The sequence below is a fragment of the Mytilus californianus genome, unplaced genomic scaffold (assembly GCF_021869535.1).
Source record: "Mytilus californianus isolate M0D057914Y unplaced genomic scaffold, xbMytCali1.0.p SCAF_6, whole genome shotgun sequence".
Taxonomy (NCBI): domain Eukaryota; kingdom Metazoa; phylum Mollusca; class Bivalvia; order Mytilida; family Mytilidae; genus Mytilus; species Mytilus californianus.
In genome coordinates, this window is record NW_026262712.1 from 35,811,435 (window position 1) to 35,828,421 (window position 16,987).

Below are 16,987 nucleotides of genomic sequence, written 5' to 3' on the forward strand. Positions count from 1 at the left end.
ACTACACAATGCTTATTATTGCATTATACAGATCAAGTTCGAATTCGGGTGGTGTCACTTTTACCGTTCTTGAGTTATGTCCCTACATAACGTTATATGCAAGCGGGGGAATCATCTATGTCAAATGGACACATTCTGCATTTATTGTTTTTAATTTTCCGCACCATTTCCAATTACATTACTGGTTTTTTTTATATGTTAAAGCCTCAAACGCTAAAAAATGGCATACCTTTTTTAATTGTAGTAGGCTATAGTTGCCGTCTTTTCTGTGAATTCTAAAAGGTAAAAGTTCTTCCATCTTTTTCAAAATATCATTGAGCTATCTTTGGTATATGTTTCTTGTTCTGACTGATTGAGGCCGCAAAGTTTAAAGAAATTTGTCTTCAGTAGCCATGTCACTTAAATGCTAATAATACTGATTAAGAAGTGAAAAAAAATGTGATCGCTTGGGGGACTTTAACAAAATGTGTAACAGTAATGTTTTACATAATCCAATAAAATCAATTAAAAGATTATGCGATTATTGGATTAAAAAAAAGTATCTTCATTTATCTACATTTGAGCAGACCAAAACCAGCTCGACCAGTGAAGTGCAAATTTTCTTCAAATAATTTTCAGATAAAATCATCAATCATCATCCTGTCATAAGATAAAATCACTTGTTTGAAACATATCATTTTTTTAATACCAGAAATAAATACAAGTTGATTATGTTATGACTTTGGAAAACATGCTTAAATTTGAAGATTTGTTAAATAAATGTATATCGATATTTGGAATATTATATTATCAAAACTTTACACTAAGAATATTTCACAGAATGAACATTTACATGGAAGATAAAGCAAAAATCACAAAGTTCACTTATTGCCTGAAATGATGTTTGACAAAAGGTTGAATAATCATCATCAGATTTCAGGAAATCAGCTTAAAGCGTAAAAATTTCAGGCAATAACTCAATAACTAGGCGTTAATTCATTGTACAGGATTTAGACGTAATGCCTAATTTTACTTATTGCCGCTAACATATATATAAATATATATATATACTAGTAAAAAACCCGTGCGAGCGCGGCTCGAAGACTATTTGAAATGTTTATGGTGATGTTCGTGTTTCTCAAACTGTTTTTATGCACTGATGCATTATGTTGATAGTTTTTATTTATTTGTCAGTTCTTCTTCCATAGGAGTTTGAATGTCGAACTAGTACAGTACTTGCAACCTTAGGCGTTACTATTTTAGCGATCAATCAGCGGTCATCGATCAGTCACCGATCATTCAAGCTCACGTCAGACTCACGTCACTAATCCGTCAGATTTATGGTAAAAATATTTGACTGATCGGACGGATAGGACCGATCGACTTTTCTGACAGATTGAACTCTACTACGTCACATGATAAACTAATACAAATTACGGAATCTTAGTTTCGTTTCATTTAATTAATGGCGCCACGGAAAATACGAAACGTTCAAGTACAAAAGATCAACATTTTTTTAGTGATTATTCAGCAAAGTTTTAAAGAATAAAAAAAAAGAAATATGCAGATAAAAAGATAAAACTGATTTTAAATATTATTATAACAGAATGGTGATTTTCGTTTTTATTTAGGTTATATATTTTCATTCCCGAACAGTGCTAAAACGATTTAAATCGCGATTTGGATTTTGTTCCCCGAAAATGCTCTGGAAAATGAATAGACATGATCATTTTTGCCAATTTCGATGTATTATTTTTTTATATTTTAATAATCTTAAAATTCTTATAAAAATTTTTTATCTGGAGGCCTTTACAATAACTAGTTACAAGTAACATTGCTGATTTTTTTATAAAAAAAATAGAAATATTGGTAATTTGTTAGAGTTTAAACAATGTGAACTGGGACTATTATACTATTATGTTAGTATAATACTCCCAGATGTGAATGACTTTAAGAATCTTAATTTCCTCTGTTATTCGTTTAATTTTGTGAAACACAACCCATTTTGCAATTAGCGTTGCATTATTTCTTATATAAAAGAAGAAACAATTGCATTTTAAGCTACGCAAACAAAAATTTATTATCTTTTCCTTGAAATTCAGCATAATTTATAAAAAAAAACAAATCCTGATGTACAAAAAGTACTGAAATAAAAAAAGAAAAACAATGCAAACAACATATAAGTATATTTTCTCTGATATTCTTTTAATTTTATGAAAAACAACCAATTCTGAACTACAAAAAAAAACAAAAATCCAATGGGGTCAATAATTTCCATTAAATTAAAGAAATGATAGCATTCTTATTCAACAAAAACAAAAGTTTATGCATATTTATACTTCAATAATTCACATTTTATACAAAATTGCTTGTCTAAAGGCATTTATAATGACTGATTGGAAGTGACGTTGCAATATTTCTGAAATAAAAGAAGAAATATTTGCATTTTTAAGCAACACGAACAAAAATTAAGTATCTTTTCTTTGAAATTCAGCATGATTTATGAAAAAACAACCAATCCTGATGTACAAAATGTACTGAAATCAAATGGCGGTTCATAATATCTATCAAAATAAAGAAATTATTGCATTCGTATTTAACACAAACAAAAGTTTAAGTATTATGCTCCTTACATTATTAAATTTCTTATAAAAGACTGATCTCGAGGTCTTTGAAATAACTAGCTACAAATAACATTAATAATGTTTTATCAAAAGAAGAAAAATCAGTAATTTTATACATTGGGAACTACATTTTAGTATGTTTTCTCCAATATTCTTTTAGTTTAATGAAGAAAAAAAAACCAATCCTGAACTACAAAAAGTACAAAAATCAAATGGCGGTCAATAGTTTCCATTAAAATAAAAAAAATGATTGCATTATTACTCAACAAAAACAAAAGTTTATGCATATCTATCCTTAAATTAAAAATTCTCATAAAAAATCTTACATGTATTTTGAGGCCTTCGAAAGAACTAGTTACAAAATCAATGCATTTTTTTTATCAAATAAAGAAAAATTGGTAATTTTAAACAATGCAAACATCATTTTAGTATATTTTCTCTGATATTCTTTTAATTTTATGAAAAACAACCAATTCTGAACTTCAAAAAATACAAAAATCCAATGGCGGTCAATAATTTTCATTAAAAAGCATTCTTATTCAACAAAAACAAAAGTTTATGCATATTTATCCTTCAATAATTCACATTTTAAACAAAATTGCTTATCTAAAGGCATGTATAATGACTGATTGCATGTGATGTTGCAATATTTCTGAAATAAAAGAAGAAATATTTGTATTTTTAAGCAACATGAACAAAAATTTAGTATCTTTTCCCTGAATTTCACCATAATTTATGAAAAACAACCAATCATGATGTACAAAAAGTACTGAAATCAAATGGCGGTTCATAATATCTATCAAAATAAAGAAACTATTGTATATGTATTCAACACAAACAAAAGTTTAAGTATTATTCTTCTTCCATTATTAAATTTCTTATAAAAAAACTGATCTTGAGGGCTTTGAAATAACTAGTTACAAATAACATTCATTATCTTTTATCAAAAGAAGAAAAATTAGTAATTTTATACATTGGTAACAACATTTTAGTATATTTTCTCTTATATTCTTTTAGTTTAATGAAAAATAAAACAATCCTGAACTACAAAAAGTACAAACATCCAATGGTGGTCAATTGTTTCCATTAAAATAAAAAAAATAATTGCATTCTTATTCAACAAAAAACAAAAGTTTATGCATATATATCCCTAAATTATTCACATCTTATACAAAAGTACTGATCTCAATGCATTTATAATGTCTGATTGCAATTGACCATGCATTATTTCTGATATAAAAGAAGAAATATTTGCATTTTTATGCAACACGAATAAAAAACTATTATCTTTTCCCTTAAATTCAGCATATTTTATGAAAAACAATAAATCCTGAGGTACAAAAAATACAGAAATCTAATGGCGGTTCATAATTTCTATCAAAATAAAGAAATTATTACATCCATATTCAACAAAAATAAGAGTTTATGCATATTTATCCTTAAATATTTCACATTATATACAAAAATTACTTATCTAAAGGCATTTATAATGACTGATTGCAAGTGACGTTGCATTATTCCTCATAAATGAGAAGAAATATATGCATTTTTAAGCAACGCAAACAAACATTTTGTATTTTTTCTTTTGGAATTTCAGCATAATTTATGAAAAACAACCAATCCTGATGTACAAAAAGTACTGAAATCAAATGGCGGTTCATAATATCTACTGTAACTGGAAACTTTATTGATGAGTTTATCCCAAAACACCTGTCTATAGATGGCCGACTGGTCTATGATAAGCAAACCGGTTAAGCCCCGCCCAGTTAAGGGAAATGAACCAAGTAATACTTACAATTAAAAAAGCAAGGTCTGTTTCCTACTTTGACCCTATTCATTAAAGAACGCAAAGTGAATCTTGAAAATGACTCATAAAGACTAAAATTGAAGAATTGATATTTTTTGTATAGTCAGATTGCTGTCTCATCTACACATTACACACAGACGCCTTCTTTAATATAAACATCGTTCTAAATGTAGGGTCACATCTTAGTAATGGCCTTTTTACTACTATCTAGTCTTCACATGTTACACTTTACATTTTTTCATTTCATTGATTAGATATAGAATTACTAATGTGATATTAGCGTGCTAGTTACATTACATAGTATTACAAAGACTAAAAATGTGTTCAATGTAAAAAAAAAAAAACAAAAAAAAAAAAGCAAAGGATTGAGATTCTAAATATATAACATGAGGTTTGTTTTCTATTCTTTTTTTATTCATAAAGAGCCAAGCTCGTAGTTATTATGTCCGTTTATCTATCCGTTCCTTGAGCACGACTCAAGATGATTTGTGTTTTTAAACGATTAATTCTAATCTTATTTGTAAACTTTTGAAATGCCACGTTTAATAAAAAAAAAAGTTCTACCTTTCTCTAATAATCAGACCAAGCGTTTTAGAATTACGTGACTTTAACATGTTTAATCGTAAAAAACTACTTATTTATTCAAATATATATCTGGTGATAATTAACATAAATATTTTGGGTATATCACAATTAATAAAAGTAATCTCACTTTTAATTTAGACAAATTGCTAACAAGTCGTTCTAAGAGTTATTAAATTTTGACTGTTATTTTTCATTCAATTCGCAAAAAATCATGTTTGCTTTCTTTAATCCTCATTTATGTTTGCGCACTACAATGTTTCGAAGAGTAAAGGTACTTTTCGATTTGGAGAATTAAGAGTTATGCCTGATTGACTGATTGACCTTTAAGTAATGAACTTTTAAAAATTTCTGGTGAAAGCACAATTATGCTTTTATCAAATCACGTGATTTATTTTGCGTCCTAGATTTTTCATATTAAAGTTATTTTCAAAATTACTCACTGTTCATGGAAATGACTGCTTACTGTATTATGAGTCCACGAATCGTTATTTTCATTTTCTTGAAAACTATTTAAAACTAGCCGTTTTCCTTTAATTGCCCATCGGTGAACCCCTCAGAGAATACACAGGGATTCTTAAAGTACTAGTCATTCAACCTGATATGCAAAAAATATTTCACGAATAAAAATTTACTTTTCAACACATTTCATCCATCGAAAGACGTGCAACTATTTAACCAATTACAGTGCAAGAAGAATGGTGACAATCATTAACGAATTTGCACTTACGATGGACAACACGATGGGGGAAACTTGTGGAGCAGGATCTTCTTGCACTTACGCAGCACTTGGGTTTCCCCGTGTTTCTCAGTCTTTTGGTTTTCTTTTTAGCGTTTTTTTTAATTACTTGTTTTGTTCTTTGTCTTTCATTTTATTTTTTGCCATGCCATCTCGATTGATGAGTTTCGAATATCTCCTTGGTACCGTCCGCCTCTTTTTGCGAATGTGTATTGAAGATTGAGATGGGCTTTTACCACAAAAAAAAGTATGTCAGACTTCGTCAGTGGTTCTTTTGTGTCAAAATTTGTAAGACGTTGGTGGTCAAGGCAGATTATATACAGTTTCTTCTCTACTCATTTAAATCTTACAGAACAGTACACTAGGGCCGATTTAAGCTTGAATATTACCTGTTTAATGTAACAGTGGAATACTTTGTATGTTAATATAATACGGGTCGTTCGATTGCTGTCTCATTGACGTATAAAACCCCCAAGGGTGACTAGGGAATATAAATATGGTCACTCTTGGTCTTTTTCGACCAGCAGTAAACCCTTGCCAAAGAGGGACGACGTCCGTTTGGCTGTGCGTGATGTATAAATACGCGTCCACGTCTGGTCAGAATGAGTAGTGCTGCCACGCTCCCTGCACGTTAAGAATCCTTGCAACAACCCTTTGAGGGGTCCTTATGTGACCTGTTGCAAGGCTTAACGTCTGTTCCTATCCAATATACCCTCATTTTCCAGTTGCAGTGCACATTTCCCGACATTACCTGACCAACCCATTGTATATATTTTTAATTTGTTCTCGTTCTGACCATAGATGAAATATTTGCCACTGGACGTTAAGCAACCAACATTCAATCCATCACTCAATCATATTAATGATAAAGAAAAATTAACGTATAACTGACATCTTTTATTTCCTATTAAAAGGATTTTATTCATCTTTCTTTTGATGTATTTTATGAATTGTTGACTTTTGTCATTTCTCGTTTATTACTCGTTGGATTTTCATTTCAAGTATATTTCCCTGTGTGTTCCCTTTTTCAATGACAAAGATAATACAGTGAAATGTGGTTGCTTAACATTGATCTTTTTTTGTAGGACTGTTTTAGTACAACATTGTGACATTAACTGCGTAGAAAATTTTATAGTTTTTAACCCTCATATGATATTTTCCTGAACGCTTCCTTTAACAATGCTCTAGATTTGTAGTCATCGGATGTAGGCCATAGCGTTTCCCTCAATGAAAATTATTTTTTTTTAATTTATAAATTCATAAGCCTGGTATTTTTTTTTTTTTTTTTTTTATTATTTTTTTTTCGACACACGGCAGAAACTTATCACTAAGAACACATTTTGCATATATTATGATCGAATTCAGGGGATTTCGATGGACCACCACCCATTTTGTATATATAAATATATACATGTGTATGTTGTGTACAAAATGCAAATTTGTACAATTTATAATTTCATGAATTTGTACAGGGTTTTTGTACAAGTTATAATTTTTTTTGACACACCCCTTTTTGCACAATTTGACAAAAGTTTATCTTCTAAAATTTATCAGTTTAATGTCTTAAATTCAAATATATATGCTTCAACCTAACATTTAGTGCTATTCTCCTTGTCCTAAAACTGTGAATAAGGACACCTGAATGGTTTAAATTCTATTCTTATTTTTCTCCTTGTACCAAAATCATATCCTTAAAGTCTTTTTGTGTACTTATAATGTTTTTTTGTATCAATGATTAGCATTACATGTATTAGACTGTCTCAGGTAGTCATGGAAATATGACAGAAATACGCGAAACAAAAGGTTATGTGCTTGTATCATTAATATGTGTTAATCTGTCCTTAAAACACTGATAACTTGTACAAACATTCTGTACAAATTATAATTTGTACAACATTACAATTTGTACACAACATATACATATGAATAATGTTTTAGAGCAAATATTATCTATCTATTGATTGGTACGACTCTACTCCAAAGCGCACACGCACAGACGTCGTGTAGTAATTCCAATATGTTTAAAAGCACCCAATATCAACTTAAACTGGTTGAAAATACTGACTGTAGACACGACGGTAAGATTTTGAATAATGTAATTATCATTCTTCTTTGAAAAAAGTAAAATAACAAAAATACCAAACTCTAAGGGAAATTCAAAACGGAAATTCCTTTACAAAATGGCAAAATAAAAAGCTCAAACACATCAAACGATTGGAAAACAACTGTCATATTCCTGACTTCGTACAGCCATTTCCTTATGTAGAAAATGATGGTGGATTAAACCTGCTTTTATAGCTATCTAAGCCTCTCACTTGTATGAGAGTCACATAGAATTCCATTATATTGACAACATTGTGTGAGCAAAAAAAAGAACAGACATAATAGGTAAAAATGTCAAACATTGGGGTCCAGCAGTCAACATTGTAATATCATCCTAACCACTATAAAAACAAATAACTATTTTAACAAAGAAAAACAAATTGGCATATAGACACTCTATAGACGAAGTACATACACCAAAATGAAAGACAAGAATACAAAATTGACCATAGTACAATAACACAACGACTGTATATATAAGTACCGAGCCACGCCAAAAGTATATTTAATTTACCAAAAATGGACTAAACAGTAAAGTTTTAAAATGTACAAGAACAAAAGGAGAAACAATTAGGTGATATTCTGGTAGGGAAGTCCGCCAAGATGAGAGGTCGTTCGTGTGATCAACGACTGAGGAACACCAATTGCTTTTGAATTGATATTTATAGGCACACCTGTATAAGAAAAGACAAGCCATGCTTGACGTCAGAACAAGGTAGTTCGGTAGTGTGAATCAAAATGTAGTCTATATAAAATGTTTAGGGTTAAGAAAAGAAGACCATCTGCATAGCCTAAGATTTCATTAGTAAATACGTATACAGGTTAATTTGGTTACATACGGATATATGTTAATGAACTTTGCAGAAATAATGTACTGTATGGGAATATCTAAACAAAATTCCTTCTAAAGTAGAAAACATACAAAGCGATTTGAATAAAAACAATATCAAACAATCTCGAACTACATGGCATTCCAGAGAGATATACAAAACAGGTTTATCAGACTGAGATTAATCAACTAAGTAAACGACATGAATTTTACCATTGATGAGATGTTTGATATGATATCTATTTTATTTTCCCGTCACAGACTTATGCCCTTTAAATCATCTTGCAGAAAGTAAATTGGTAGGTTTCACATGATATCGGGACTGTATCGTGGCTTTACATCAGACTTTACTTTGTAAAATGACCATCCGTATAAAGCACAGTTCATTTTAATGATCGTTTTGCTTTTCGATATTGCCAATTATTGGATATACCTTTTACTTCTAAATATTCTTTTCTTTACAGTATTTAGTAATGTATTAAGTTCATGTACGTTCTGTTTTATGTGTCTGTTTGTGTGTGTGTTTTTTTTTTTTTTAATCTTCTATAAGATACAGTTTTGTTCAATATTGTAGCTTTCAGTCATAATTTAGGATAACGTCTACAATTCCATCCTGAATGAATAAAATAAATTGGCCTTAAATTTTAGAAATATATCCGGAGAAGTTTTCCTTTTATAGAACATAAGAATGCATGGCCAATAGGGAAATTAAGAGTATAAACTATGGCTTCTACAGAAATTATTTAAGGGCAATAATAACGTTTTATTTATTAAGCTATTTTATCTGTGGAAATTTTTTGTTGGTCCAGAACACCCAACCAATGACAAAACTAGGATGGGGTTGAATAAGATGGTATAAGTTTTTAAATCGGACAACCATCTAATTTCCCAGAAAAAATGGAGGAGGGGCAGGTAGATTTATTCCGGATAAAATATTGCTTTTTCTTCTCTTTTTTAAGTACGACTTATTTATTATGCGTGAACAAGTATTGTCATTCTTGTACACAACCATAGCGTGCATTGTATTGCATCTTGCTGTATATATTCAGTTTAATCCTGCCTGGGCAGATTTATTCATTCCCGTGATTAACATGCCAATAATTGTCATTTCTAACATCTTCCTGGCCACTCGAGAATATCAAATGGTCATCCTCTTAATAAATATCGATATTTTTTTTCCATATTTCTATAGAAAGAACGATTACCCTCTTTTATGCAAACTTTTTAGGGACTAGTTTTGGATATTATCTGGCTATGACATATATTAAGTTGGTTCCCACGACGTTTTTCATGCGTTATGTGTTGTCTAACAGCGACTTTGTACTATTATACTCCTTGTTGACACCCATCTTAATGTAGCTGTACTATCAAAGCGGTTGTCTTGTATCTAACAGATAATCATGGATTCAAGGTTGGTTTCTTGGTAACTAATTATAAACTGCTACAAAACATAAAAGGTGGAATGGACGTTATTTACGACGAAGTAGTTACCAATACCGGAAACGGATACGACGTTACAACTGGGAAATTTAAAGCCCCAGTTCAGGGACTTTATTTCTTCACTTGGACATCACTGACACACAGTCAGAAAATTTTTGCAACGGAACTGGAAAAAAACGGGAAAGTTGTCGCAAGAAACCATGCGACAGCTAGAGGTATCAGCGACCAGATTTAAGCTACACAGAGTGTTGTACTACAGCTGAATAGAAATGATATCGTCAATATAAAGGTCTTGAAAAACTATACCGGCACATATCCCGCTCATGAAAGTTGGTCTACGTTCAGTGGTTTTAGAATTTAACTTTGTGTCTGACTATCAAATAAATGTCTTTCTTAGTCAGCATCTGAAAATACCAAATAGTGTCTGATATGCAATGCATTAAAGGTTAATGACTATTATTCAAAAAATTAGCAACGCATAAAATAAATCTCAACTGAAACTATTTGTAGAAATTCATTTATATAATAAACAAACACAAAGATAAGTGTATTTCCATTTTCTTTTTTTCTTTGTTTGTCGTTCAGGTTGCTGTCTAACTGTCGTGTACGTCCTTTTATTTATAAGACTCTGCACAAGCTTATTTACCAATATGTAACCTTAAATTATTGTTCGATAAAAATTTACGGGGTAAGAAAATAATAAACATTAATATGTCAAAAAGAAACGTTTTCATGAAAAATTTAAGAATATCCAGTTTTGAAAGGAAAACTGTGCTTTTTAATGTTTTAAATTTAAACTCGAAAATTGATATTCTGACCAAAGTCAATATTAAACATCATATTTTCTCACTTGGATGCAATATTTTATCTTATTCCACTGTTTGTGAATATTAATAGGAATCAACATATGATTGGTTGAAACTATCTCACGTGGAATTGAACAAAACTTCATATTCCCGTCTGAGTAACACCATACAACGTTGGAACAACCTCGTGCGACATTACGCGCGGTTAAAGTATGTAACTTTTTGAACGTTTTAACACATGACATAGGCAAAATTGCTTTGAGCTTGCTGTAGTATAGTCAACAACAGTTTGTTTACTTAAGTTATTTTTTTTTATTAATATTGCCATTGAAAAAACACAAATTCAGTGCTTAGGGTGAATGCATTTAAACCATCGGCAGTTTACAATTATTGTCTATCAAACTTATTCGTTCAGTGTATATTTACTTGTTTTTGTGTATTGTATTTTGATCGAGTTGAGCCATTTCAATCGATATTTCATTGTGTGTCTTTTTATGTTGTAATGTTATACCACTGTTTCTGGTTAGGGTGAAGGTTGGCGCCTGTTAAAACGTTTAAACCCGCTGCATTTCTATGCACCTATTCTAAGTCAGGAGCCTGTTGGTCGGTGGTTGTCGTTTGTTGGTGTGGTTCATAAGTGTTTCTCGTTTTTTATATAAATTAGACCATTGGTTTCCCTGTTTGAATTGTGTTACACTAGTCTTTTTGGGGCCCTTTATAGCTTGTTTACCTTTTACAAATTGTGACTTGGATGGATAGTTGCCTCATTGGCACTCTACTTATTTATAGTTATGAAAAAAAAGTCCTGTTATCCAAAAGTTATGTCATCCATACCATGTCACATAAAAAATTAGAAAAAAATACAAGTAATCATACATTTCTGTATACACCAAAATAAATGAATACTAACGATTTCATTTTTTGATAATTCAAAAGTTCATGTATACGAAATAATTGTAACACAGTTTTGGGAGGAACTGCTGATTGGTAGTTCATTGTATTTTCCTATTTTCCTGCTAGTTTTGATTTATTAAATGCATTTTCTTTATTCTCAGCATCTCATGTTTGGGTAGGATTGAAAGATTATTTGTTTTTCTGATCAGTCAAATCTTTCTAGTCTGGTATAATGTGTCCACTACCTATTTTCGATTTCTTTCAGTCTTCATAGACGTTATCTGCCCATTGTGTTGCTTCCTGTGTGTGTTTGTTCTCAGTTTATTAAATTAATATATCAATTTCATGATCTGTCAAATATACAATCCTGGAGTCGAGTACTTATCCTTTTTCTATCGGTTTTTCTCCCTGAAATAAGACAAAATAACATATTATAATTGCAATTACAAGTTGTAATATTTGATATATGCATATGTAAACTATGTACATTTTGTGAAGAAAATGTTGGTTTATTATTATATGTAACAACTCTCTAAATTAAATTCATCTTTAAAATATAAGTTTAATGTTACAAATCATTGGCTAACCTTGTGTTTAAATATCATCCAGTGGCAAATGTTTCGTTCGTATTCAGGACGAGAACAACTAAAGATAATATTAAGTCTAATCGATAAGCTCTGCAAAGATTGATCTAAAAAAGTCTATGCAAACATAAATTATAAACTATCGTTAACTCAACAGAACATAATACATTTATCAATAATACAAAACTCTCATATGGGTGTAGTAACTTGCAAAAGTCAAGTGCAACTTTATTCATAAAGACACGTAATTCATTTTATCTCAATGAAAAATGTCTCTACAGTACATTGCACTTCAATATTTTAGACAATCAACCTGTAAATAAAGTAATCTTTATAAATTAATATTTTGTTTTGGAAAAAGCCTTTAGTACACTTGACTGCAATGACTCGAATGACTTTAAACTACTATCAAACTACCCGTACATGCAATTCAATCCGTATTCTTTTATATGTCCAATCAAACAGACCTATCTATAAATATCACAAACACGTGTGTTTTAAAAACACAACAAACTTGTATCGATATATGTACAAAAATATACAACTTTGATAAATATAAGTATGCAGCGACCTTAACTACGAGACCGCGTGTAAGACCTTCGGCCATCAACAGCGCAAGTGCGAGGGGGGAAACCGTAGTGAACGAATGTAAACAAACGTGCCTTGGAAGACTTATAGTTTTAACCGATTTCAAAATAACACATTTATACAATAAATCAATTAACAACTTACAGTTTAAATTTACTGTTAAGGAAAAGTTTATTTAACAAATTGGAACGCATTTTCACGTGCTACACGTGCTCCACGTGCTTTATGTTGATTGTTTATCAATTTCGCGATCCGCTAGTTTTCGGTTCAATTTTGAAAGTTAATTAGCTTTAGATCAACAATCACTGAATGAAATATTATTCGTCGATAATACGTTATAGATTCGCAATAGATTTTTAAAAAACTATCATACAGGACTTAGTTTAGGTTATATTCATGCATTGGTTCAATAATTTCGATAGCATCAAAGTAATTAGAAATTAGTTGCATATGACTTTAATTATGAATATCTGAAGTATTTGATACATTTGTAATTTTTTTAGATTTTCGAATTCAATGGGTCAATACAATACGCTAAAAGTACACCATATAGCAGCTGAAAAGGCAGTGTTTTGGACATCTTTTAGAGCTGTGATTAACGACTGTTTTGATTCAATGTACAGCTCTTCAACGTGTGAAGGTTGTGGATTTTCATTTTGTTTTACCGCGAGCATCATTGAAGAGTATACCAGTGCTGCAGTTTTTCTTTTTGAATATACTATACAATCTATTGTTTGTTGGTAGTAATAAGATTTTAATTTAAATCATTTCTTTGTTTGTTTTGTTTTTTTTTTTCATACTAGAATACACGAACTTATCCGAATAAAATTGAACAACAACGATAGTGGAAAAATATTTATTTTTTCAAAGAAAGGAAACAAAAATCAACAGAGGTGCAACTCAATTTATTAGTTCCCGTAATGGATCATACAAATCATTCCTACTCCTGTCTTTATTATGATCGAATTTGTAATAAATTTAGAGATATTTAAAAAAATTTCGTCTTTTCGTTCTATCATTAGAAAAACATAAATTAAAAAAACAAACGATACCAAAATGAAAATAAAAAACCACAGACGAACAGACAGTCCACACAATAGTACGTAGTAAACTGAAGATTGGGCAACACGAACCCTACAAAACAATGTGGGCAAATCAAAGTGCTCCGGATTGATAATCAAATCCTGCTCCCTTAGTGCAACTTGTCATGTAACTCATGGCAGGCTTATTATAAAAAGATGAATCTGGGAAAGAGGACGGGGTCGTCGCTACGACAAGTGGAACATATCTGTGGTCATTTGTGAAAAAGATATTCCGTAGCCGTCTACCAAATCATGATGGCGTTTAAATTTCTTTGAAAGCGATGACATCAACTTTACCATTAGGAACCGTTGGTTCAATAGCTTCCTTGTAAGTGGCAAAACTCTACAAAGGAAAACATGAACTCTCATTTACTATTCATATTACACCTGCAAGCAAATTATACCTAGCTATTGCTATACGTTACCGATCAGTCAACAATCCGTCTCCGATCAGTCCCTGATAAGTCAACAATCTGTCACCGATCAGTCCCCGATAAGTCAACAATCCGTCACCGAATACAAGTACTGTACTGGATATGCGATGCAGTGTTTTCTATCGAACGGTGTATTAGCTGAGTTCACAACACTGAATTGAAAATGCATTTGATTACAAAGTCGGATTTGAATTTTAACTCAAATTGGGTACATGTACTAAGATTTCTTGTTGAATACTGAAAATAACACTGTTTAACTTTAGCACGTCCGAAGAGCTTTTCTTTATTTAGTTTGGAATTTGCATCTAAATTAAAAATAAGAAGATGTGGTATGATTGCCAATTGCAAATCTCCACAAAAGAAGAACCAAATGACATAGAAGAATTATTCTATGATTATATACTAAATATATAATCAATGGATTGATGTATATAATAAAAAAAAAAACGCACGGAAAACTTAGCGCATGGACAGATGAACTGAGTGCACACTTAAGTAAAACAAGTTTTAAAGACATTAATTTCTAATCAACATATAATATAAAGAAAAGTAGGGTAAAAGTTAATGAGATAGCAACTAAACAACACAAAAAGACAACTTATTAATAAGATTAACTCACAGGTTTCTCTAATATACAAGCATTTATGCAGAATACCAAGCTCAATATCGCCCGTAAACAGACAAGTTATAAAAACATGTAACAGATATGCATAAATCCCAAATTCTCAAACGGACAAAAACATTACGATTTTTACAACTATCGTCTTATGCGGCGGTGGCTGAATTTAGACAAACCAATGTTAAGCGCTAAGCCCTCTAATATTAGTACCGATCATTAGAAAAATAAAAAACTAAATGAATAAAAAATGTACAATGAAAATCAGTTTAAAGAAGCATTAAACTTTATGATTTCATGTAAAACATTCAAGGAAGAATAACAAAAACATGCTGAAAGTACCAAAGTTGTTGGTATGAAAATCCCCTGTTTAACACTTTGATGTTGGAGCCAGTTTCATGAACAAATAGGGAAGACATTGGCTAAATGAACTTGTTAAATTATTCTTTTATTATGAAATCTTTGCGTTTTTCAATTTTGGGATTAATGTGAAATTACTTTCAAATTAGTTTCAAATTCATATTTATATTTCCTTTAATTTCTTTTCTGTACTTCCTCCTTGTACATGTACCTTTTGATATTTTCAAAGATCAAGATGGTAAGGTACTGGTTTTTATGAATCTACGGTATAAAATCAAGTAATGAAAAGGTTAACATTACACAGATATTTTTTAAAGCTGAAAAACCATGTGTGCAAATTTAAAGCAGGTTCGGCTTCACTCATATAATATGGGAATTTCTTCGTTATTTGCTTATGATCATTCTCGAATAATGATTATTATGTTTCGATTTGAACTACAATAGCGCAGAACGAATAGATTATATCTCTTGAGGTGGGAGTTTTTCATTTTTAATTTTCAATTATCCCTCCCGGCTTTCTCAGCAGTTACACACGTTTCGTTTTTTCAGTAGCTCAGTAGTCTGCATTTTGTGTCGACATAACATATCATTGATATGTTCATTTTCTGTATTTAAAATTTTCTGTTCATTAAATGTTGAATTATTAAAAATATTAAGATGTTCTACCCCTGCTATAGATTGCCTTAGCCGTATTTGGCACACTGTAGCTAAATGTTTGATTTTTAATGTTTTTAAACTTCATATTTGATTTAGCTTTCAAATTGTTGTGATTCGAGTGCCACTGGTGATGCTTAAATAGACAAAACGCGCGTTTAGCGTACCAAATTATAATCCTGGTATCTTTGATGAGTTTTAACAACCACAGGGTCGATGCCACTGCTGGTTGACGTTTCGGCCCCTATAGTATAACCAGCTGAGTAGTCTGCAATTTTGTATTGACATGAAATACCAGTGTTTTGTTCATTTTCTTTAATTTTCTGTTTATAAAATTTCGTTTTATTCTAAACACTCATGTTTTTCTACCACAGGAATAGACTGCCTTCACAGAATTTGGCACAATTTTTCGATACTTTTGGTTTTTAATGCTCTTCAACTTCGTAATCGAAGTATTTTGGTTTTAACTCATCAGACCTTACTTCGTAGATTTTCCACCCTTATAAAATACGGGTCAAATTATTTATACGCCGTCATCATAGTGGAGTGACAAATCCAGAAAAGGTCGCTTATTTTAAGAGTTTAATAGACCGACATACCTCACGGCTGAAAATCCACATGATGATAGAGTATATATATATTAAACTATCATTTTAGCCCTGTCGTAGAGTTTTCCCACGGTGCAGTTTTTTTGTAAAATCGCGGTAAAGCGTGATTTTCCGATTTTTTTCTTGTTCATGATCAAACACGGGAACGCTTATAATTAATTCCTGAATTAAGATATCAGCAAATATTTGTTATGAAATGAAAGAATAATGTATCAGCTTTCATTTAATATCAAAGTTAAATTTCATTTAAAAACACGC